The sequence below is a fragment of the Crocodylus siamensis genome, chromosome 11 (genome assembly GCF_052110815.1).
Source record: "Crocodylus siamensis isolate JL-2025a chromosome 11, ASM5211081v1, whole genome shotgun sequence".
NCBI classification, from domain to species: Eukaryota; Metazoa; Chordata; order Crocodylia; family Crocodylidae; genus Crocodylus; species Crocodylus siamensis.
In genome coordinates, this window is record NC_143405.1 from 3,378,409 (window position 1) to 3,404,025 (window position 25,617).

A 25,617-nucleotide genomic window follows, 5' to 3' on the forward strand; every position below is an offset into this window, starting at 1 on the left:
CCTCTTTCCCCTCTGCTGATATTCTGTCTTTCTAAGGCTCCTGGCACCTGAAGGGCTCAGTCACTTTACACACATTAGTGAGGTCGGAGCAGCCTCCCCCTCCACACACGCACAACCCAATGAGGTCCGTTATTCTCGTGCACAGGTGGTGAAACAGGCAGAAGCACGTGCCTTGCCCAAAGCCTCGGGGGGAATCGGGCACAGACACAGGTCAGACTGCAAAGTCCTGACTCTGGGACCCGTGTCCAGACTGCTAAAGTACACCACTGTCTCGCCACTGCTCAGATCCAGCAACAAAAAATACCCAACGCATGCATTATTGCTGACATCCAGTACATAATCCAGGAGTCGCCTGCTCCAAAAATCTCTAACCAGGCTGTCATGCCTAAATGTGGATGAGGATCCAGGGCAAATCCTGCTACTTCTCCACAGAATGGAAGTATTTCCCTTCCCTCCCAAGGGGGCAGGCTGACTGCCCACGTCTTTCCCTGACCCCCTAAATGCTCAAGTTTGGCCCCTGCTAGTTCAAATGCTGTCCTAAATGCATTAGCATCCAGCTTTATGCCACCAGGAAGCCTGTTTGTGGGCTGTTTCTTTATGGTTTCCACAAAATTATTTGCGCCGGTCACTAAACAGCGGAGACGTTTAGCATCCAAAACGACATTAAAATGGCTGATAGGCTCTCCAAAATTAACCATGTGCATGTTTTCTCTGCAGTTTGTATCGTACATGAGCAGGCAATGCAGTTGGCTGACAGGAATGAGGCGATTATAGTGATGGCTATAAAACTTGATAGCTGTTATCAAATGCATCATATGGCTTATGATCCTGAACACCAACTACTTTTTTAAGATTTCCACGCTCGTGCTGGACTGGATTGTTTGCAAAGCACTCTTGCCATCACACTTCACAGATCACGGTTAGCACGAATAAATTGTGAGCCAATCTTGATTTTAATATCAGGCAGTGAAACCCACTTAACAGAGAAAGGAATATGTTAAAAGAATACATTTGCTATTCACTAGGCTGTATGGATAGCAAGGATGCTTAAAGTCAGTTTTTTGCTAAAGGAATTAATAAAGTAAAAAGAGCCATTTCCTCAAATGCTGAAGCAGACTGGTTATCCAAAACTATTAAAGGAATAAATCTAGGGAATGTAATAAATCTGCCACGTCCTAGCTTGGATCAATGACAAATGGAGATTTAAACGCGCGGGTGTGAATTTTACTGATCAATGGAAGTGAGGCACTGACTGACAACACCAGCTATAGCGCCAGGCACAAAGCAGGTTTTTCCCTGCACATTTTTACCAACATCTCCTTGCTAGCACACCGCTTCTCTGGAGTAGCGTGAACACCAGTTATAATGAATATAGTGGATCCTACACCCTAACGCTTACTTATACCTCCCAAGCCCCCAACACAGCTTTATATCTGTTGAACAACATCCCCAAGTGTTGCATTGGGCAGTAAGGAAACACAGACAATGAAGATCAGAGGAAGCAATAATTGGCATTGAAAATCCCATCCAGTGGTTTACTTAGCTCAAACCAAGAGCTATAGAAAAAGAAAAAAAAAAAGAAAAAGGATGAAAAACAGGGGATCCCAGAAGAGTCACAAAGCTCCCAAAAAAAGAGCCGTTTATGTTTTAGTATAGAGATAATCCAAGAAGCTCTGTATTTTTCCAGCAATTAGATGCTAGAAAGCTCTCACAACAAAGCATTTGGATAGAGGCACTGATGCGAAGGAATCTTCGTTCTGACCTCCAAGAGTTTTCTCATCATTTGTTTGTACATTAGAAATGCAATGTTTGTGCTGAGGGTGGAACGCCAACCGCGTACAGCTCACAAATGCATCACAAATGCAGCATGAAGATTAAACATAAAAGAGGTCTGTGAAAAATAGATGACCACGAGCATCTTGTTACACACTGAAAATCTCAAGTTCAGTGTGAAAAGCCAAAGCAAAATGTGTTGAAGGGGGAAGAAAAAAAAATCGCATGCGTCTGTTGTCTCATTATAAACTTTTCAAGAGTAAAAACTAGGTTTCAGCATGGGCTTGATGATCCTTGGCAAATGCATTTTGCAGTAACTTTAAAAGGTTGGGTTCATTTACAAAGTCTGGCTGCTTCTCACTCATAACCAGCCTCTGAATCCTTCACTTTCTTCTATTTGCTATCTAATCCAGGTGATAAAAGCCTCAGCAGTATTACTCTGGTTTTGTGAATGCTTCTTTACCATCTTCAAACTGCCAGAGTGATGTTACAGGTTTCTCACAGACATTTGTGGCACAATAAAGGTCTACATCAAAGGTAGGCAACCACCAGCATGTGTGCCAGAGCATGTGAAGACATTTTGCTTGGCACAAATGCCTGGGGTCATATAGTGGGGAAAGGGCCAGCGCCAAGCTGCCACAACAAGGATCAGGCCCCTAGTGGCTCCCCCGCCATCTGCCCCTGGCATATCTTCTTGCAAGTTGATGTGGGTGTTTTTGGGACTCTGCCCAAAAATGTTTCCAACCCCTGGTCTACATGGATGCCAAAGCATATATGAAGAAGAGAAAATAAAATGGCAAGTGGAACTAAGCACAGGACAACTCCTTGGCCTAGGATATTTATTTTTACTAGACACTGTGACCAGATCCGGATGTACTCAGTAGATCTAATGGAAGTTGGCATAAAGGGACACCAAGCTGTGTTTTGCCCTGCTACTGTCAAGTCAGTCCCAAGGCCACTGTGACCATTGGGGCACCTTAGATGCTGTAACACCCTCCTCTGCTCTGATAAGATTAGCCGAGTTACTTTGCATCATTGGTGATTCTTTGGGCAGTGACCTGGTGGCACCCATCTCCTCTCCATGTATGGATGCCCGTGGACTTGCAGGGAGCTTATTCACCCTTTGACAGATCTTGTTTCCAGTCCTGCTGGGTGTCCACAAAGCCTCCGGGAGCATCAGTTTAGTCTGCGACAACCCAACCATGGACCAGGCTGTACTGGTCATGGTACCAGAGAGCAGCCCAAGAGAGGCCTGGCCTGATAGGAACTACTTATTTACATCACTGCAAATGGCTTAGACCCAGATCCACCAAGCTATTAAGCATTAAAATGATGATTTAAAATTCATCAAACTCATTCAGGCTGGAAGAGGGTCATGGGGCCAATCTCTGGGGTGGATCAGATCCACAGACCAGCCTCCTGTGCTGGGTCCAGTGTGGGTGCTGCACGCAGCCCTCTTTAAAATTAGAGCCTTGTTCTCAAGCTGAACTGCAAAAGGCCCATATTTTCTTGAATCAACTATGCTGGCAGAGCACTCTCCTCTACATCGTTATAATATTGATGTCCAAAACGTTTGGACTTCAAGTCTTTGATGATTCAGATGATAAATAATTGTTTTTAATTAACGGCTGTTGATTTAAAAAGCATCTACAAATTTCACACCAAGGGCAAAAAAAAGGACAACAGCAAAAGAACAAGTCTGGATATCTAGGAGATGCTTAGGAATTCAATTCAACGTGCTTAGCCTCACCCCTTCAAATTAAACTGATCAAAAATGTCTATAAATCATTCATTTGGGCTCATAACGGAGCGGGGGGGGTGTTTGTGTATCGATGACGTCACACTGTTCAGCCACGGGGAAACTGCATTTTTTGGCAGTTAGTACTAAGACTTTTAAAGCGTGTCTTTATTCTAAAAGCATCTGTGTTGCAAATGAACTCTCACACTTTTGCAAAAGGAACTTTGTAGATAGGGAGATTTTATTTTTTTTTTTGGATTGGCCAGAGACAAAACCAGACGAATTTATAGAAACAGGCAAAAATTTTCCTGGATCTTTTTCCTTCTCCACCCTGCAAACTGTGTCACAAATCATTTTCTGTGTCCAATCATTTTCTCAACACATCAACAAACATTTTTGGAGCTCTGTAAGCCAGAGAGTGGCTGTCCTCCTCTGACCTGCTTTTCATTCTCAGGCTGACACCTCCGCAATTTCTGGCTCCGGTAGAAGTGGAAGAGTTGGTGGGACACTACAGGAAAAGTTGGAGCAGCAGTGCCTCGCACGTGGCTGCATACTGGTTGGCTTGAGCAGGCCTCTGTCCAGATTTGCCAGCTCACAATGTCTGGAGAAGCAGTGTTATAAGTCGCTATCTAAACTCTACATTTCTTGACACTCCGGTTCCCATACCTAGCACGGTGGCCTCCGACGTCAAAACCTGCTCTTTACATATGGCCGAGCTCAGCTTACCCCATAAATACTCCAAATGGGTTTTGTGATACGAGACATGCTTTGTTACCACTCTGCTCCTGATTTCCCCCACCAATTTACTAGCCATCCATTCAAAAGGGATGAGCAAACTGTCTGGGAAGCCCTTTCCCACCCAAGACCTTCCTCCCAGCTCCAGGTCCCCAAGTCTCTCCCTACCAGATACCCGAGAACCACAGAAACAAAGGGTGGTAAGTCCCAGCAGGTCATCGAGACCAACTCTCTGTATGCACCAAACTGTTCTCCACAATATTTCCCTAGAGATTTTTCTAGTTTGGAGGGGAAGCCCCGAGCACTTCTCTGGGGAAATTACTGGACAGTGAGATATTCCAGTTTGGGGATTTTACCAGATAGGAAGTCTAAGTTTTCCTTTTGTGAAAGTTCCTCTTTTTAATGCTCCCATTTATATTCCCCTGTGACATTTCCTTCTGTGTGTGGGGTTCGGATGGTTTTCATGTATCCACTCCTCCATTTCTCGAGATTTATCAAGCCAAAGGAAAGAGCCCGTGCACATTTACCTAAGCTATGGGAAGCAAGTTAACCCTACTTCTGTTTCCTTCATAGAGCCTCCAGCATTTCTGCTAGACAAATGTCAGTAAAGAGTCAAAATAGATGGCCCTGAACTGAGACAGACATTCCCTGGCCTGGCCTGTAGATTGTTTTCCTCCTCTCTCTTTTGCCTTTTTTTCCTCTACTATTTAATTTGATCTGGAATAACACTAAACTGAAGATGCTTTTGGAAGTGCTTCAAGGGAAACTACTGAACAGTTTGAGATTCTCTTATGATCAAAACTGCAAACGGAAATGAGAGGTAGACAAGACTTTAAATATGACACAAATCAACCATGCACCAGGCCAAGCGTTGCCAAATCAGTGTGGTATTAAGCCCAATTAAACTGAGCAAGAACAAGGGCAGACGGGGATTAGAACAAACACATTTAACATATTCACAGAGTCAGGTAAGGTCTCCCACCCTCACCAAAGGAAATATATATATATTTGGAGACCAATTTGATACTTTTCAACTCTCCCTACACAAGAAAGATCAGAAACTGATAAATGGGCAAGTTTTCTTCTTGTTAAGGAACGTGAACACTTGTCCATTTTACCTGCTGAAGATAAGAGGGCAGCTGACAAAATCATAACTATTATAGAGTATTCAGGATGGAGAGACGTACTGTACCATGATGACAGGACATCAAGAGGAAGGAATATATCATAGCATAAGGAGATGGGCTTTTAATCCTCTAGTATTACAGTCTTTTCAATGGTGTATACGTTATTTCTGCTTGGATCCATGTTCTTGACAGTGGAAAGAAACTAATTATTATCCAACTGGGGATATGTTTCTGTGTGTTGGGTTTTTGATTTATATTTCATCGCTATCCTACATCAAAACATGTACATACTTAAATTAGCTTTAAATATTTAAGGACATTTCCTGATGCTGGAGCCATTTACAAAGACCATGATATTAAATACTGGGATTGAGCAGAAATGATTTACTCACAAAGCATCAACATTTTCATCAACATTTATACCTTGGACAGTATCATGTTGCTTGCATAATTCATAACTTCTCATAACTCTCTTAAGCTGACGCTAAAAATAAAATCTCTGGAAAACAACTATATGTTAAGATATAGTTCTTGTTTTTGGTAGCTGACATGGCTTCTAAACTTAATTAAGCGGCAAAGTAATACAAGAGAGACTAGAAGGAAAATAGAAGTGTTATAAATCCTAAGCTAAGTTTCTGCAGGAACATTTGATTTCACAGCAAATGGGAGAAAAGCACATGGTGGCAATTCTCTGTTGCCCCCTTGCTGGTAAGAAAAGCACATTCCTGTCGCAGGACGACAAAGAAAAAGGGCTCAGGCTGCCTGTTGGTGGGCTAGGATTTCACAACTGTGACATCTTTAAAAACAAGGCCACCCCCCAACCCTCAGAAAGTGTCCTGGTACTTTAATACATGGGCTAACGAAGCTCTTTGGAGAGGCCTGCACGAGCCAGAGGGGTTTTGTTTTCCAGACGGCATCCCGTTTACGGCAGCATAATCAGTGTCAAGGGACAGGCAATGGCAATTATGTCCCTTCTTCAGCATCACCATGCCTCTTATCAAAGAGGAGGTGGATGAAATGCAGACAAGCTGCACACGGAAGGACTTCAAAACCTCTTATGGCGAATGATTCAGTGTCTTAGGTTCATGGTATATATCCACAGGGGAGGAGGAAAGAAAAAGAGAAGAGGGTGCATTTGTGAGGAACAAACACAGTGGGAAGAGCAGCTGTGCATTTAATATTGATGTGTTTACTTTACAATTGTCCAGTATCTATAGAGTGGATTTTAAATCATTTAAATTCTCAGATTGGACAATCACTTTTAATTCTGGTGCCTTTGCAGTCTCCTCTCCCCAAAGCAGAAGGCATAGGTTGGCTTTTTTTGCACTAATCTTGGCACATGCTTTGTAGGGCAGCTAGGTTCTTGACTGAATGCTGAACGAAGCCCAACGCCAATTTATTTCCCACCTTGCCTTTCAGAATTCAAGCATGAGGCAGAAAAAAAACCTGCCTGTCCTACTAGCTCCCCTAACACATAAATGCTTTCGAAGTCCAGCGTGACCTAGTGCAAAATAGCTGCAGGACTGGCAACTCATCATGGAAGGGGTAACTGCTGAGACAGGCATTAACATTTATAAACTCATGCTGGAGGTGTTCTTTGGCCGGACTGTTCCCCGGTGGCAGTAAACCTAGCAGTTTCAGAGAAAGAAGTCAAAATAGTACACCAGCCTAATGAGCTTTCGGTGATATTGATGTCTGCGCTATGTTGAGCAGCGGTATCCAGAGAGGGGGCTTTGATCATTAGCGTTCTGTGCTTTGATTTCTTCTTGTTTTTGTTATATTAGAGGTTAACATCTTGAAGCAATTGCTGGGCAGATAGAACTGCACCGAGATCAAAAACCCAGAGGATCCCAAACTCCTCATTTGCACTCATGTACTCTGCTGAAGTCAATAGTGTTACATGCACATAAAACCAGAATAGAGTTCACAATTAGGCCTAGAGACCGCTACTATAACTGCAGCTGGGCAGGTAACTGTTAAGCAGTCCCACAGAAGTCAGAAATTTCAGATGTCTCCCCCGCTCCACATCAAGTTGCGCCCGAGGCCTTTAGCAGAAATATCAGAGAGAGAGAGAGATGCAGAAAACCAAGGTTCAGGTCTCTCCTCCGAGTCCAATCGTGGACTTGAACCATCGATTTGCACATGTGGATGCTCTCGTCATGTGGCTGGTATGGGATGTCTCCTTCGGTCCTTCCTGTTGGAGTTGGTCCACTTTGTATAATCAACCAAAAGATTCACAGGACCAGGACTTCAACTGTGGTCTCCCCACATGCCCGACTGCTATCTACCACCGAGCTACTACTGTTTCCTTGACAGAGGATGGTTTCTTTCTGGCCACAAATTCCACGCGTGTGAAAATCAGGGTGCAAGTTTCCATGTAAAACATTGGGTGCAACTAATGCTCTTCAACTAAAGGCCGCTTCATCAGGAAGATCCTGACCAGCTCAAATAATAGCCACAAGTCACATGAACCAACATTTGAGTAGAAATAAAATGAAAAATAGGTGGGTGAAAACTGGTTCAGTTCACATGAAAATGAGCTTAAATCTTTGTCCCAAAACAAACATGTAAGAAAAAATAGTGAGTTTTTGCCTTTTTTTCCCTCCAAAAGTCAGTTTAATTCTCTTGGGCTCCTGTTCTTCCTGAATCAAGGTAGGCAAGAAGCAAGCAAGCTAATTAACCATTACCATCCCAAAGGAGCAATATCCAGAAGTTTGGACAGTGCAGAGGAGCAACATAATTTTGCAAGGCTTACCCCCAACTATTATCGTTCAGCAGTTACTCATGTGCCTAATAGGCAATGGTACTTGCTGAACCAGCAGCACACTCCCCTGCCTGCATAGTCTCTTTCCCTCCCTCCCCCAGAGCTTTCCAAAACCCAGACCAAAGGGGTCCATCTTCAAAAAGGGAGTCTCTCGTTCATGTTTTGTGCCCTCAATGCTACTGTGCAGCAGCCTTGCTGATCACAAACACGAATGGGGACAGAAAGGCTTCTAACCAGGTTCGGTAAATTTGCAGCCACCAGAAATTACCAGTGCAAATCTCACCTGCAAACAGGCAGGCTGTCACTCCAGCCGGGCAGCAAATCTAACCTTAATACAATTGAGCTCCATTTGCTCCTAATGAATTACACTGGCACTGAAGCCCGACCAAAGACTTATCTTGGCCAAGGAGACAGATATGTCCATATGGTGTTTGGGGACTTAATCCATTAGCTTCCTCCATCCTCTGATGCTCTTCCCCTCCCAGCTTTTCTAGAGCAATCATTTCTCACAGCCCTGTAAGTCAGAGAGATCACGCAGTCATTAAGCTCCTGATTAGAAGCAGCCCATGTTGGATGCTTCCTTGCAGAAACTTCTGGTCCTAGCCTTAGAAGCGGTCTGCCCTTTGGTAGCTCTCCCAAGTTCAAGGACTCGTATAAACGGGAAGGACTTTCTCATCATGACAGAGATGGGGCTCTTCAGCTTATAACCAAGACAACATAGTAGAAGTGCCATCAAGCTGCGATTCTACCTTCTCTCCCACCGAATGGGGTCTCTCTTCAGCGCAAATGGCACACTGTAGGTCAGGCTGTTTGGGCATCCTCGTACCAAAGCCTCCACTGCTAAAATACTGCTTAGCACTCTCAGAGGAAAGCTACTTCAAAGCATGCCATCTTTCACTCCTCAGGCAGACTGGCAGGGATTGGATGGCAGGGAAGGAGGGAGGCTGCCTTCTTCTGTAGCATGGGGTACAATCCTTACATGCTTGGAAGATCCCTGGAAATTACCCAACTACCTCCCTGCCATTGCAGTCCGGGTTTTGGCAGTGCTCTCATCTCCTCTGCTTTCACATAGGGCAGATTACCAGGTGCTCATGATGTAGTCGTGTATAAGGGCTTCAAGGAGCAATCTAGGCAACTACTTGGGTTAATGATTGCCTGCAAACATAGGGGCCTGGACTCAATGGCCCGGGGTGCCCCTTCTAGTGCTATGTTCCTATCTCCCACCTCGCAAGTCCTTTCTGTATATGCTGCAAATTCCCTGAGTTCTTGTCTAACATGGCAAAGGAGTCTATCCCCCGAAAAGCCCTTCGCGAAGAACAGCTTTACATTCTGCACTGCCTTTCAGGTTCAACCCTGGCCTTAATCAAATTACCCTTTGCTGTCTCAGCTCCCTCCCTGGCCAACTGCAGGTCCATATTACAAAATCATCACAAGGAGCCTGGCAAGTCTAGTCAGGAGAGGCCAAAAAAAGTGAGCACTCTCAGGCCTGAATTAATTGCAGCCCAGAAAAGAGGTGTAAATCTCCAGGTCATGGTTCGCAGGATTGCTAACGTGGTTCATTGCTTAATCTCCTGTCGGAGCTCTTGGCACAGCACCCAGACATCCTTTCACGCCTAGAGAGGGGCCTTTCAGTCCAAACACTACCAGCCACAAAGTGTATCCGTGCAGGAACACAGCGCAGGCAGCAAGCAGATTAAGTGCCTCGAGCAAACACCAAACCCCTCTAGTTTTCAGTCTATGGTACAGTGCTGTATACTGGTTTGTGAAGTCCCGAAAACAATCTGTTAGAAAGCAACGCATGACTGCTCAAGTGCCAAGCAAATCTGATTTTTTTCTGTAGCCTCTTAATTTGTTTAAGCTGTAGAGTTTAATCACAATTTTGTTTCATTTCCTGAAAGCCTAATTTCAAGTCAAAGCTTTTTATTATTATTGTTTTACCACTCAAAGAAACATTCAGGTTTTTTAATATCTTGCCTTCAAAACGCACACAAAAAATGATGCCACCATGGTATTTTTTTTTTTTTTAAGTAAGCCCAAAGATGACTATTGTCATCATCAACATCGTCTTACAGCGTGACCTAAAGTCTTCAGCTAAGGTTCACTGCTCCCTTCTTCTATGCACTGTCAACACTACACAGCAAGACATCTTCAGAGCAACTTTCCAGGGAAATAATACTTAAAAATAAGAAATCCATGAGGAAAACTGGAGACACAGGGACAGGAAGTGATTTGCCCAAGTCAGTCAGTGATAAAAATATAAACTCGGTAAATATTTTTCAGCAAATACTTCACTCACACACACAAAAATCAAAATTGGACAGCTAATATTGGCTTAAAAACATGATTTTTTCCAGAACCGGACTGACAACCCAGGAGCAGGGGAGACCTGGCAGTGGTTCCCGTGGTTTTGCCCAATATCCCAGCATAGACCATTCACCTGGAAGGCCAATTCCTTGCAGTCCGTGCTCCGGTGACTATACGAAGCAGAACAACTTCGACCGGAAGAACAGAGGGTAACTGGACCCCAGTAGAGCAGGGCACTCTCCCGGGAGACAGGGGATGTCACGCGAGGCAAAGGAGGAAACTGAATCCAAAGTTAAGCTCTTAATTGCTGCTCTTCTGGGTACAAGAGGAAGTGTCCGTGCCTCTTCCTCACCTATTCTATGAATGGTATCCAAGCCTAGCCTGTCATTTCCACTGTTTTGCCCTAGTTAAAAAACACCCAAAACAGAAACGGAGTGCTCTGTACTGGACCGAATATTGTGCTCCATTTGATTCAGAAACAACATGCTTCTCTTTTGCATTTGAGCAAGCTAAAAAAATCATTTTAGATTAAATCAGTTGTGTTTTGTTTGGTTGTTGTTGGGTTGTTTTGGATTTTTTTTGGTGGGGGGCAAGGGGGTTATGGTGTTTTGCAGAAGGGGGTTGCCTGGTTTTCTGGTTTCGAAGTTGATGCAGAAACATCAGTTATTCCTCAGAATGGCTCTGAGGCCCAGAATACCATACCTCTCGGTAGACCAAACCGCCTCCTCTCGTCCTAAGTCTAGTTTGGGTCCTTATCTCTACCTAGAAAACATGGACTCCTGCAGCTGCCGCTCATATTTAAATTGGGCAACATGACGCCATGATCTTCACTTCTCTGTCTGAGGACATCGCAGCTTGAGCAACTCCTTCTGCTTTGCTGCGTACTTACACATGTGCAGAAGAAATAATCCCCAGACCATAAAACACTGGGGCAAGTCCCAACAAAATCTGGAAATCTTCAAGAAGAGACTGGATAGGCACCTGGCTGGGGTCTTATGACCCCTGCCACCCCCTGCTCCTTCCTGCCCATGGCAGGGGGTCGGACTAGATGATCTGTCTAGGTCCCTTCCGACTCACTGACTTTATGATTCTATGAAAAATAGCAGGTATCCAGATTGTACCTTCTTGGCAATGGACTACTTAGGTATAAATACCTAAGAAGAGCTGTCAAGATAATTCAATCAGTGAGTCTAAAAGGTGCATGTCTATCCGGCCTTCTACCTGGCTTCAGACTAACATGGCAAACCACCTTTCTCAGCTCAGTCCAGAAAGTCACTGTGTCAGACAGGCCCATCCCTGTCTCAGACAGCTGGGGTATATAAGTGGGACATGGTTTGCTTGTCCCATAATACTTTGAGATGTCTAAACTTTTCCCATGTCCTGTTTGGGTGAAAACCAGGGAGAGGCACCCACCCGCTCCAGTCAAGCCTCAAGAACTCACCCAAGACAGTTCAAGTTTCTGCTCCAACTCAGCTGAGACAGAGACTTGGTCTCCGCCACCCGAGTACCCCAACTCCCAGGCTGTTCCAGCCAGGAACAGAGAGGTGGTTAGCCACGTTAGTCTGAAGTCAGGCAGAAGGCAGGGTAGATATGCACCATATAGAGTACTGAAATATATATGTGTGTATATATATGTATATTATTGAGTCAGTTCACACCTAACTGTTGAGTTAGCGCATACCAGCGACAAGCTGCATCGCTACCTGCTTTTTGTCCAGCCAGGAATTCCATCCCAACCCAGCCAACTTTTCCCAATAAAAAGACTTAATTCAAAAAGTTTTGCTTTTGAACAACTGACTTTTTTTTTTGGGTGGGACAAAGTTTAGTCAAAAAACTCTCAGCCAGTTCAAGTGATTAACCCCTCATATGTGAAGCTGCAGATGAATACCGGTTAATTGTGCATTAAACCAGTGAAAGTTCAGGAGACTTGTGTTCAAATACGGCATTTGGTTGTAAAGTCTTTTCCCTCTTGGCTTATTTAAGGGGAAAAGAGAGCAACTTGCAGAAGGTGAGGCTGCAACAAATATCATATATATAGACCCCTTTCCTTTCTCCATTTTATATGCTCTAAGATAAAATGTTTCCCTTACAATATGCACTGCCACATGGACATTTCTCTCATCAGCTCAGCTTAAATACAGTAAAATTACACGATACCAACAAGGTCGAGTGAGCTGGAAAACAGCTATTTGGCTGAAGTAAAATGACAGTGGAGCCTTCAGCAAACAGAAGGTAGCAAACCAGACGCACACGGCACGCCATGCGTGTTTTGCTGGCTTTGAGAGCCTTTCCTTGGGACAGACGACAGTAATGCTGAATAATTTAAGTTATGGGAGAAACGGCAGTGTTATGAAAGGTCAATATTTCAGGTGCCCCCTGCGATGACTCTGCCTTGTCCAGATACAAGGGATTGGTTAAACTCTAATCTTAGAAAACCACCCATCCCAATTTCAAGGAGAAAGAAGAGGAAGAAAAAGAAGCTTCAGTGACATGCAGAGCTGAAGCTAGAGATCAGCAGCACTCGTTCTGGACTCTCCGGCCATCACCTTTGCTCCCAGGTTAGGGTCAGGCCTGCAGTCTTGTGGGTGAAGAGATGGCTATAGTTAGTAACCGTGGAGATTGACAGTCTGCACCACCAGGTCATCATTACATGGGTTTCAGAGGGCTCGGAAACTATATCCAACTCCTTTCAAGTTGGGAGTTAAAGTCATGCTGCTTGTTTGCTTCTCTGGACTGCCGCCTAAACACACCTGTTTTCCAAAATCATCTTTAAACAAAATCGATACCTAAAATTCAGGGAAATAAAGGGTTATAAACAGTTTGCTTTGCACTGGCATCAAAGTGTACGCCGTCATAAACATTCACTATTCCTATTCTGGGCAAAGTTTGTCTTTACGACCTGCAGGAAAACCACAGCTACACAAAAGAGCAAAACTGTAAACATCCAAGTTAGCTCCCTCCAGCCCGGCTCCTTTTGTGGGACTGATTAAACAAACTGTGAGAAAAAAAACCACACCATCTGATCCTCTCGGCCCCTGCAGGAAGCACCAGTTCATTTACACGAGGTGCCTTCCTCCCCAAACAACCAGAAAAGCAGAGAGCTGGAGACAGTGCTGATACTGAAATTCGGTTGTCCCAAATACCTTACCTTGATGCACAAGTCAGATTTTTGGCACCAACATCTCAAAGCAACTCGGCCGTTCCATCTTGAGCGCTGGAGCCAAAATCAACTGGTTTAAATGGCATGCAGCTTTGTACTGGTTTGGTTTCCCACTTTGTGCACACTCTGAACCGACAAGAAGCCCACACAGAGAAAAAAGAGGTGCAAGCGCTCTCGCTCGTCGAAAGTTTCTCAGGAGGCAGGAGGGGGGAAAGAAAATCCCAGCCGCAACAGCAAGTCTGGATCCGAAACAACAAGAAGAAAAAAAGAAAAAAAAAGGGAAAGCTTGCTCCCCCTTGTCCGCACTCCTAGCTTAAGGTGCCTCTCCAGGCAAAATTCAGAGACTCCCAACTCGTCGGCGCAGATGGCATTCACACATTAGTCTCCAGGAGCAGGACGCCCTGGGCCAATAAGAGGGCAGCACTCAAAAGCCAAGCGCTTCCCAGACTCTGTTACAGTTTCAATAGCTCCAGCACAAGATGAATGACTGCAGAAAATGAATAAGCAGGCAAAGTAGAAACACGCCTCCCTCCCTCTCTCCCAGTCGGAGAGGCACAGGCGGCCAGTTCAACAATGCCGGGTGTGTTAGATGCTGGCTTCAGGATGACAAATGCACCTGTTTATTTTCTGAAACCCCAATCAGCCATCACATTTTCCCTGTCTCTCTCTGCAGTGTTCTCAAGTTAATCTTGAGCTAGAAAAGCCCCAGTAAGTGCTTAATCTTTGCATTTTGCTCCAGCAACTGCATTAAAGAACTATTTATAAAAGTCTTGTAAGTCACACACTCAAGTTCAAGTGGCAAGAAAGGCTGCTTAATATCCCAATCCTGAAGATAAGCACATGCGCGCTGCACCAGGCACATGAGTGCTTCCGAGGAAGTCGATGAGATTCCTTCTTGTGCTTAAAGTTAAACCCACGGATAAATGTTTACAGGGCTGAAGCCTAACTTTGCATCCATTGTTGCAAACAGCACAAAAGAAGAGCAGCTTCATTCGCAAGATAATCTCTTGTGAGTAGATTAACAGTTTCTGCGATCTCATCTCAGTTTTACTGTGGGTATTACAAAATTCGACAAGAGCAAACAAAACCAGAAAGCAAGCAGTGTTCCCGCTACCAACCTCCACTTGAAGAAACTCTGCTATCAGCAGCAGGACAAACAGAGCCTAGGAAGATATCCCCGACCACAGAGTTTAGCTTGCAAACCACAGCCGACCGTCCCACCCATGATCACTTTGGAATACAGCTGTGAAATTAGATGCCGGGTCTGTGCTGACAGCTGCAGCTGAATAGTAAAGGAGGACCTGCTAAACAAAGCAAAGTTACTCATGGGAACAGCTCCCACTGTAAAGCCAGGGTTCCCCCTTTGCAGACAACGCTGCCCTTGCCAAACATTACTGAAATTCTCCAGATTCTTAGGACAGAAGAGGTTACAAGGAGATAACACGGTGTTTCATGTCGCTCTGCCAGATCTCATTACAGTCTGCGGGGCCATGCTTTTACTGCTGCCACTTGGATTTTAACTCTGGGTTAGCTGAAACGGTGCTGCAGAGAGATGAGCGGAACTGGTTAAAGCAGGAAAGCTGTTTGGGGTGGGAAACATTTTCCTAGATCTCCCTGGACATTTTCAGATCTTTGGCCATGGCTGTAAATTGATCCTGTGCATTCCTGTCTGACACGTGAACTGTATGCAAACCTTTAGAGATACATTCTCTGCCATAAGTAATGCTGTGAGAGCATTTCGGCAAAATACAGCACCAGTTCCATGGCTAATAAAATATCATGAGCTCGTTTTATGATGATTGTTTTCAGTCGCATCTTTTGCCCTCTGTAGAAATATCATGACAATTGAATTAGCATCCTACTGTCCTTCCTCCAAAAACAACATCAGGCTCTTATCAGTGTGGGTTCAGAAAATGCTGAATCTGGATTCAGAAGCATGAAGAAGCTGTACGAGGTCTGACCAAGCAAAGGAAGCTTTTAAGGTCCTAATCACTACACATTACTGCACACAATATTTACTGCTTTTTCTGCAGGTATAAATATGCGCCCCCTTCTCTAGGTTAAGGAGAAAAAACAAAACCCAAATGTAAGCCTGCATAAGAAAGAACACAGTTTATTATTCCTTCTGCAATAGCTGCCTTAATCTACATCCAGCATTGCCCGCACAACTCACCTCCTAGGCAAGAATGTAAGAAGTGGAGCATACAGAAAAGAGAGTCATACCTAGAGTTGGTAGAAGAGCAGATATTTCCTGGAACTTCATTTTTGCAGAAGTGTTGTGCCCAGCTCTTGTCACACCTTCAGCTCTATGCACCGCTCTGGTAGGGGCCCGGCCACTAGCTCTCCTTATGAGCTGAATGGGTTCATGGGAGGTGAAGAGGATAATCTGCCTAACAGTCTTCTCACATTGGTGCTGCTGAGAATGTCATTTTGGGGACCGCAGCCGTGCAGCACGCTAGGGAAATTGGATATGGCACTTGCTCTGGACGGCTGGCCTGCCAAGGGGAGTTTAACTGATCTTACCTCTGCCTTTGGAACAAGTATAGCGCTGCTTAAGTGGAGCTTTCAATGGAAAATTAAATTTGCAGATATTCCATGCATGAAACTTCCATGAGCTTCCAGCTAGAGATACAGGCAGGAAGGTTTTGCACAATTAGGCTGTTGAAACATGAGAAATATTACATTATCCCCACTTGAGCCACAGTCCTGCAAGCTGACGGGACACCTACAAGCCCTTCTATAGACATCCAAACCACTGTGGAATTCAACAAATGAAGGAGTCTACTTCAATAGATCTGTCTGGAGGATCAGGTTCTTAATCATTTCAGTAGCTATAACGTGACTTTACCAAGGATTTGGATATGGTGTCCCACAACTTTCTCGCAAGCAAGCTAAGGAAGTATGGGTTAGATGAATGGCCTGTAAAGTGGATAAGAAAACTGGCTGGATCATCGGGCTCAGTGGGTAGTAAATCAATGGTTTGATGTTTAGTTGGCAACTGGTATCAGGTCGAGTGCCCCAGAGGTCAGCCACGGGGCCAGTTTTGCTCCATGTCTTCATCAACGACCTGGAAGATGGGATGGAGCGCACCCTCAGCACATTCACAGATGAGACCAAACTGAGGAGAGTAGTATATACACTGGAGGGCAGGACTAGGATTCAGAGAGATCTTAACAAATTGGAGGATTGGGCCAAAAGAAATCTCATGAAGTTCAATAAGGACAAGTGCAGTCCTGCACTCAGAATGAAACAACCCCACGCACCGCTACAGGTTGGGGACCGCCTGGCTAAGTGGCAGCTCTACAGAAAAGGACCTGGGGGTTATAGTGGACAGACAATACACTGAACATGAACCAGCAGCGTGCTGTTGTTGCCCCGAAGGCTAACGGCATACTGGGCTGCTTTAGTAGGAGCGTTGCCAGCAGATCGGGGGAAGTGGTTATTCTGCTCTGTTTGGCACTGGTGAGGACACATCTGGAGTACTCTGTTGAGTTTTGGGGGCCCCCACTACAGAACAGATTTGGACAAATTGGAAAGAGTCCAGCAGAAGGCAACAAAAATGGTTGGGGGGCTGGGGAACATGACTGGTGAGGAGAGGATGAGGGAACTGGGCTGATTTATTTTGAAGAAGAGAAGACTGAGAGGGGGATTGAAGAGCAGCCTTCACCTCCCTGCAGGGGGGCTGCAAAGAGGATGGAGCTGGACTGGTCTCAGTGGGGGCAGATGACAGGACAAGGAGCAATGGGCTCAAGTTGCAGCAAAGGAAGTTGAGGTTGGATATTAGGGAGAAAACCTTTCATGAGGAGGAGAGTAAAGCACTGGAACAGGTTACCCAAAGAGCTTGTGGAATCTCCATCCTTGGAGATTTTGAAGACCTGGCTACACAAAGCCTTGGCTGGGGTAAGATAGTTGGGGATGGCCCCATTTTGAGCAGGGGCTTGGACTACATGTGACCTCCTGAGGTCTTTTTCAACCCTCATTTTCTGTGAATAGGAGTAAGACTCCCATCAGACACTGCTTCAGCTGGAACAGTAGTGTTTTAAAGAGAATTTCCATTAAATGATTGTTTCATTCTGTATCTAAATATCAAGCTGCTTGAAGTTACTCTAAATAACCGGGCAAGTTCATGTGCTGTAAGTGCAGGCAATTTACTGTAACTTTTATTAAGACAACCCAGGTAAAGTTTCATCATAAAACCAATGAGATTGCCACAATTAAGTTGCCTACTTCATCACATGTTGAACGATGAATATGGCGGCTCCCTGGCAACCAGCGACAAAACCAGCTCTTGGAGGCTTCACCAGTAATATTCTACAGTGCATATTCTAATTTTAGGTTATTCCAGACCAAGATCAGAAGAGGTGATTTGTTGTAGACATTAACATATTTATTAGAATCACTCTCTATAGAGTAGTGATTAGATGAGCCCACAATTGCTGTATAGCTTTTCATTTCAAGGAAGTCAGCTGAAGTTCATCTGCTCAGAAGAGTTGTACTTATACCTAGTAATCACATGGAATTATTTTGCTAATAACAGAGGTTCCTTGATACAATTTAGGTTTTAAAACCAAGGTGGTGCCTGCCCAGAATAATCAGAGCAGCAGCAGCTAGTCCAATTTCTAGCTTGCGATAAAAGTTGGAGGGAGGAAGATTCAGTCACGGAAGCTTAAGGCTGCTACTTCATCACAAAAGTCCTCCGAGCAGAAAACGGAAAAGCCTCTCAGCTTGTTTAAATAGAGCAAACCAGGGAAGCAGAATGGAGAGGAAGTGCAAGCGTGACCATTGCAGGGCAGCCAGTCGAGGCTGTCAGACCCCAATACAGGCCAAGTGACACATCTGTGTCGTACAGGTGTGACCAACTCAAACCTTCAGCAGAAGAATATCTGAACCAGAATATCAACTTACATCTATGGGCACTTGTACACGTTACGCGTTGCTTAGATACACGTCATGAAATGGTGGCAAAAAAAAAATCACCATTTCCCTAGGTTAGTCATGTGCGAAAATACACGTCAACATGCTCCAATCAAGACTGCAGAGAACATGTCCACGACTGAAAGGTGCTGCCCCTCAAGGCAGCATTCCCCACAGTGCCTGGACAGCACTGGGGTCAAAAAGTATATATTTGCCCCACAGGCAGAAGCTGTAAACGAATTAAGATGCTAATTATGATTAGTGATAGCTGTGTCCATCCCAATTATATCTGGGGAGCTCAGTCAGGTTGTCCAGCAGTGAATGCTTTAAAGGCCACATCATCATTTTACATGACGGTCACTGAGCCATGCTGTGGAATTCTGCACAATCTAGAAGAAAAGTGAAAAATTATAAGTGACATCTGTCTTAGAGGAACTGCTTATTCATCCCCCAGATGACTGTGCTGCATTGACCCAGCAAGCCACGCTCCATCCTCCATTAACAGAGAAAACACTGGAAGACTGACACAAGAAGAAATGGTTTCCCTTGGTTTTAAAACCTCTGCAAGTACTTGCAACCTCACAAACCTTGGCTTGCTCCAGACCTTTCATCCTCCTGCCAGCCTCCCCAAGCATTCTTCCTGCTATGGGTGCAAGAGTCCTCTGCCACTTGCAACAGCCTCTTGTAATGACATCTCTGACTCCATCTCTGCTGGCAAATCTCAGCTGAAAAGATCTTGCACGCTGGCCCCAACCGCTGCTGTTGCCGTCACCTCCACATTAACACCGAAGGATGCCGAGACACAGCCAGTGCCGGAGATCGGAGGTGAAGCAAAGCTACAGAAGAACACTGACTGTTCTTTGTGCCTTCTTTACATTGTTGCATGATTTTAAAATAAATTTTGTGCTGGCCGAAGGACTTTGGGGTTCACAATCAGGGTTTCTGAATCCCCTAGACAGGCACAGTGCCTGCTGCAACAGTGCTGGCTTTCTACGTGTATTCTCACCAGTGTACATTGGCTTTTCCTGGTGACCTTCCTCCTATCAAATAGGAATATTACAATTAGACCCAAATGGGAAACAGAGGAAGCTATTACAGCAGAAGCACCTGATGCACAATACCATAAGTTGCTCTCCCCTTTAAAATGGCAGAATTCTTCACGTGCCCACACCCCCAGAAAGCCAACCCAGAATAGTCAACTTCCACTATGCATCTGGTCTGTCTGTGTAAGAGCCAGGTTCAAGTGCCAGCTTGGCCATTCTCCCATGCAGTAGGTAAGTGCTGTACCCATCGGGCTACTGATGCTTTGTCAATAAGTCACTCTCAGTGGTTCCCACTGGAGCAGATTCATTTTGTATTAAATATTCACTGGGATAGGGAATTGAACCTGGGTCTCTCACATGCCACTGAAATCCCAAGCCAGATTCTCTCTTGACCAATGAATACTCGATTATCCGTATTAAGTGGAATGCCTCCAAACCAGAAATTAGTTACAAAGAGTCATCCCAGAACAGCCACTTGCCTAGTGGTAAAAGCACCGTTCAGGGTAGGAGCTTGAACCTGAGACACCAACATCCTAGATGAGGTTTTGGTTTTGTTAAATCAGCTTTTTTTCCAATTACATTTTTGCCAAAAAATCCCAAGCCAGTACAATTCCATTGTGCACATGGGGCTAAATCTTACTGTATTTCTACACAGTGACATAACTGCAATGTTTTGGCACTCACACACCATTTAAACTCTAGTAGCTACACTTATCCGGCCTACTCAGCATGCTCAGTAGAGAAGTGCAGGGCTAGGACTGCGCAGATGCACATATCTGGGACCCGGAGGAGGAAAATAATCCAGAGGGAAGGTAGCTCAGAAAAAATGGATGCCATCCTGAAAAAAAGGGGACTCTGGGTTCTGGCTTTTGCCCCCCATCTACAATGGGGCTGAATTTTGCCTGAGGCTTTTTATTCAAAAAATATGAAATGCAAAGGGCAGTGGGCCAGCTTCACAAAAAGCGTCAGGGACACTCTGGGAAACGCTTAGCTCATGGGTTGGAGGGCAGAGCCCTATGCTATGAAGCAAAAAGACCAAGCTTCAAACCCCCTCTGAGCAAGGAAGGAGCCTAGAAACTGGTTCTCCTGCTCCTGGCCAAGTGCCCTAATCACTAGGCTAAAGGGTGAGAGTCCTCCCTCCAAGGACCGCTTTACCCCAGGAGTAAATGCATGTGGCTATTCTGCCATCGGTGGAAACAGAACCCAAGTCGTGCCTACGTACCAACAGCTGCAGTTACGGGGCTACCCAATTGCCACGTCCAGGCATAACGGTGAAGTAGCAGGTAGCCTGCACTAATTCTACTACAGAGGCAGGCGTCGTGTGGGATTTCTCTGGCTTGCCCATGCTTGACTGGTAGGACCACCATCTCATTCTCACAGTCTATAACTAATACAACTGCTACTCTGGCCTAGGCTTCTGCAGTATCCCGAGATGAATGGCTTTGTGTTTCATGGTCCGTGCCCAGCGCCATTTGGTTGATTCCTGCTCCCCCGCCATGCTTACACTTTGATTGCCTTAATGAGTGAATTATTTTGTAGCTTACTGGGTTTAACCTTTAGACCTCAGCCTCTTTTTAAAGGCTCTGGCATATTCACAAACAACTCAGACCTAGCTCAGACCCAGACCCTGGATGTTTTCAATTGCAGTACAAAGGAGAAGGTGAAGGATTAATAATGGACACAAAGAGTTACCAGGGGGAAAAAAGCTCCAAGTGCTGCCACCTCATCTCATCGCCCACTCATTCCTTTTGCTACCAACTCAAACAATCACAGCTGTAATACAAGATGTCTTCAATAAAATACAAGACCTTTTATTTTATATACACTTAGCAGCCCCCTTTCAGCACCAAAATGGGCCTGCCTCTCTGCAATGCCTGCAGCAGAGTTTTCATTTGCAGTTAACAATGTGCCTCTAACATAAATGAACTGCGGGGAAAAAAACCCGCAAAAAAAGAGCATCCCACACAGGGTCTGGAACCTGAAGGTCTGTGGGCTCCAGGGAGCTGCCGGTCTGTCACAGAGGAGCTAGTCTCAGGCAGGGGTTGGGAACTGGCTCCCTCCCATCCCTCCATCACTCTTCCCCCCTATACTCCTTTCAAAGTAAATCACTAATGTGTGCTACAACGAGAAGGGGCTGGGTAGGGCAGCCCAGTACACATTATGCATTCACCACCGCTTCCCAACGTGTGAATAACACCATCGTTCAATTCGACTCTCAGAATCTGGGCAAGAGACTTTGGAGGAGAGATGTGCTTGCTTAAATGCGCAGGTCCTTTAAATCCAGCTGACTGCCTGCCCCTGGGGCTGGACTCGATCTTCCGAGGTCTCTTCTAGCCTGAATGTCTATGAAATCTATGAAATTTTGCCATTCACTCCAGTGGGAGTTTCATGGGCATTAGGAGCCAAGACGTAATCCTACTTCATGCTAACAGTTAAATCAATATATAGAAGCCCTTTTGCAAAGGCAGTTACGCCAGCCCACTAAAAGTTTGCCTTTAACAGTCTCTGCACCTCAAGAACACAGCAGTCGCATGAAACAAATCACCAGTTCACTAAGCACATGCTTAGCCCAGAATTGGATTGCAAGGTTGGTGCCTTTTGAAATCCGCTCTGCAGATTCTGTGCTGTCCCGTAAAGACATAGCCATCTATCTTACATTGCTTGAGGTATCTCAGCTGGCAAACACAATAATTTTGCATGAGTTTTGTCCGACCTGATACCGTAGCATTTAGAACTACGGGTTAGAAACAACCAATCTCTATAATACAATGTGTTTCCATGATTAATTGTGCCTAGCATCCTGCTCATTTCCAAGTTAGCTACACTGTAAATAAAACGCAAACAAATGAAAGGGACATCCAGTCTTTCGCCTACACAAGACTGCTAGAAGAGCCCCTCTTCATCGGTCTCTTTTTTGATTCTTTGCTCTGAGAATCATTATTCTTTGTTCATATAGCTGAGGTACTTAAATTATTTAAATCCCCCTCTGACTGCATTGTTCTTCATTATGCAACACTCTAGCATCACCTGTACTTTTGGGTACAAGATTTCCATTACCATGACGTAAACGGCTGCCAAGCAGGTAGGCAGCACGCTCTCACAGGTAAACAGATGGGTTTGGATTCGATTGTGAGCTCAGTCACTGACTCCAAATGGAAATGTGGACAGCTGAATTGATCACACTGCAGCAACAGCAAGAAACGTTCAGACTTCAGGATGCTGATGCTGCCACCACTTGCCCTAATACACAGTTAAAGGAGAAACCACATCACCTTCTGTCCTCTGGCATCTCACACAGACTCTCCATTAAATTCATGATTCAGTCCAAAATTGCTCTTGGATAAGGTCAATTGAAAATGTTGGATCTAAACTCTTTTTCTATGGATAACTGAGTTTTTAACAAAATGAAGTTTCTATGGAAAGTATCTGTCTCCATGGGGAAGCTACCTTCGTTTTTCTTTGTTTGACAAAACACCTGGAAACTGAAGTTTCTGGCTGCACGGTCTCAGTTTGTTTTCACCAAAGGTCAACGATCTTCTCTAAAAAACAAGGATTCCACCCTGCTCTAATTAGCAACCTCCCAGGATACACACTCTCTCTCTCTCCTTGTATTTGTCTAAGTTTTGCCACAGCTCAGTCTTTCCTGGAGCTTTCCCCTCCTCAGCCCCTGGTATCTGGCATGGCTTTCCTGTATCTCTCTACATCGAGAACACTCCAGCTCACTTACAACCCACCTCATCTCTCAAACACTCCCTTACATCTGCTGTTATCGATTATCAAATCCTGTATTATTTCCATCCACTTCTGCAGAGCCACTGGGAATTTCAATGATATACAAGATGCCACACTCCGCTAGCCAGTGCAGGGCAGAGCCCAGAGTTCCTGTTCTGCAAGTGTTGAAATATCAAAGAGGGGTTTGCTTCACATTGAGAGTAAACCTCCTGGCTCTGCAGCAGGTCACCGGGCAGTCAGGTGAGGCAGCAAAAAAAACCCCAAAACCCAACAAAACTTTCAGAAGATTCAGCAGGAAAAAAGGGAGGTGTTCCACAGAACCCTGATTTTGTAGAATCAGCATTTTCTGAACAACAACAAAAAGGAACCACAAGACTTCTGCCAAAAAATGTCCAACCAACTGTACCAGGCACTTCAGTTATTTACCAAAAGCCTCACTGCCTCTGTCACTAATTGACCATCCTGGCAGTAGCTCTGCTGTGACTTCTCCTCCGTATTTTGTGTCGTCTTCTTCTGCAATCAGGTGAAGAGGTTCACACATCCATGTTCTCACTCCAGATGTGTCAACAGCTGCAATCTCCCTTTTTCCTGGCCAGGGCAAAAACCAACTTTTACTTAAACACATTCAAAACACAGCAGCAAGTCTCCTAGCTGAGTCCTTCCTTCTACCCCTTTAAGCACCAGACAACTGCCATCCTCTGCAGCCCGTCATACCCTATCTCTAATCCCTTGTGTGGGGCAAAGCCATTTCTTTGCATTGCAGTTCTCACACAATTCCTACCACCAGTTTTCATTACCCACTAGCCACATTTTGTACCTTCACCTGTGCTGTCCCTTATGCTCTATGTATTTCATGAGATCTTTAGGAGATGATTATCAGCTTCTGCATTTTTCAGGAATGTATGAACAACACCATCACTGCCTGTGGCAGCATGGTCTAGTGACCAGGACATAGGACTTGGAGTCTGGAGACTATGGCTAGTTGGCTACCCTGTCGCTGACTTGTTGAGTAGCCTCAGGCCGGCTCTCGGTAGACCTCAGACTGCCCATCTTTAACATGAAGCTGAAAAGGTCTGCAGCTAAAACCATTAACATTTGCAAGGCCCTTAGCACTTCTTGGATAGAAGACATGCCTACACCCAACATATTATCGCTGTAATGTTTCAACCCACGTGAACACCTGACTCTTGGGCTTGGAAGCCTCCTTGGAAAACATCCTATTCAAACCTGATGAATAATATCCTGGTGAAGTGTCTGGAGGTAACTAGCTATTTATTTGCTTTATACCCCCAGTGTATAGTACATTTGCCAGACATGGAATTAAAACATCAGCCACATCCAGCCTTTCTGGCCATCTGGAGTAGTGGGGGCTCTTGTCCAAAATCTTAGCCGGGCATGGTACATGATAATACCAGACCAAAGGTCTGAAGGTTGAGTCATCTCGTATATGCATGCCCTTCCTTAAAAATAACACTTGACTGGCTTTTCGCCAAGCTTCAGGGCTCTCTCCTCAGCCAGGACTCAAAAGATTTCTACCGCAGCTTCTCCGGTTTCTGTCTGTGTTTTCTGCCTCCGGTGCCTTATCAGTTTAAAAGCTTCTGACCTATAAATAAGACCTTGGAGCGGCAGCTGTAGGCTTTAATTCCTCATCATCCTTGGCTCCTTGCAAATTCCCCATTTTCTCTCATTTAGAAGAGACATAAACAAGAAAAATCTCAGTTCTGCACCCTATCTACACACCAGCATCTGAAGAGACTTTCCCTGCAGAATTCTTTGCTACAATTAAGCACCGTTTTGGGCAACGAGGACTGATTTGCTTAGTGAAATCCACATCAAATCCGGAAGCGGTTGCTCGTCCTTTCAATCCTGCGGTACTGAATCCACAACAGATAGCTTGGACCACAAAAAATGTTGTAGTTGACTTGCAGAAGTGACTCGTCTTCCAACTCAGAAGGACAGCAATGTTCCAGTGCAGCACCATGCTTCTGGACTGGCTTGCTTTTGGATGCAACCTAAAACTGAAGCCTCGATCTGTTCTAGTTAAAGATCCTCTGGTTTAATTCCAAGGACCAAGGCTGCTAGTCTGGGTATTCAGGCCAAATCCTGCTCTAAGTGATTACATTCCAGTCACCTAATTTGCCCTGTCGCTTTAATGTATATGGTTGTTTTTCACTGTTTTGTGTCCATAATCTGCTGCCAGTGCTGTTGTAATGTTCCACAGATAGCCGTCTTTCAGCAGTGGGAGAAGGGAAGCAATTCCCCGTGCATCACGGTTGTTTGTAATTCTGCAAAGGACCAGGAGATATGTAAAAGGTGCTATGTAAATC

At 44.9% G+C, this 25,617-nt stretch overlaps 1 protein-coding gene across 2 annotated transcripts in view; it reads right to left on the minus strand.

Moving 5' to 3' along the window:
* The window catches only part of DAB2IP (DAB2 interacting protein), a 263,142-nt gene that overhangs the window by 230,579 nt on the left and 6,946 nt on the right, over positions 1–25,617 (minus strand). The window contains exon 1 of one of the 2 annotated variants that reach the window (XM_090021172.1): positions 13,590–13,848. The exons of the other annotated variant lie outside the window; for it this stretch is intronic. The gene's annotated coding sequence lies outside the window, so the exon portion shown is untranslated. Of the gene's footprint in view, positions 1–13,589; positions 13,849–25,617 lie in introns of those variants that run through there. 2 annotated transcript variants of the gene reach the window in all.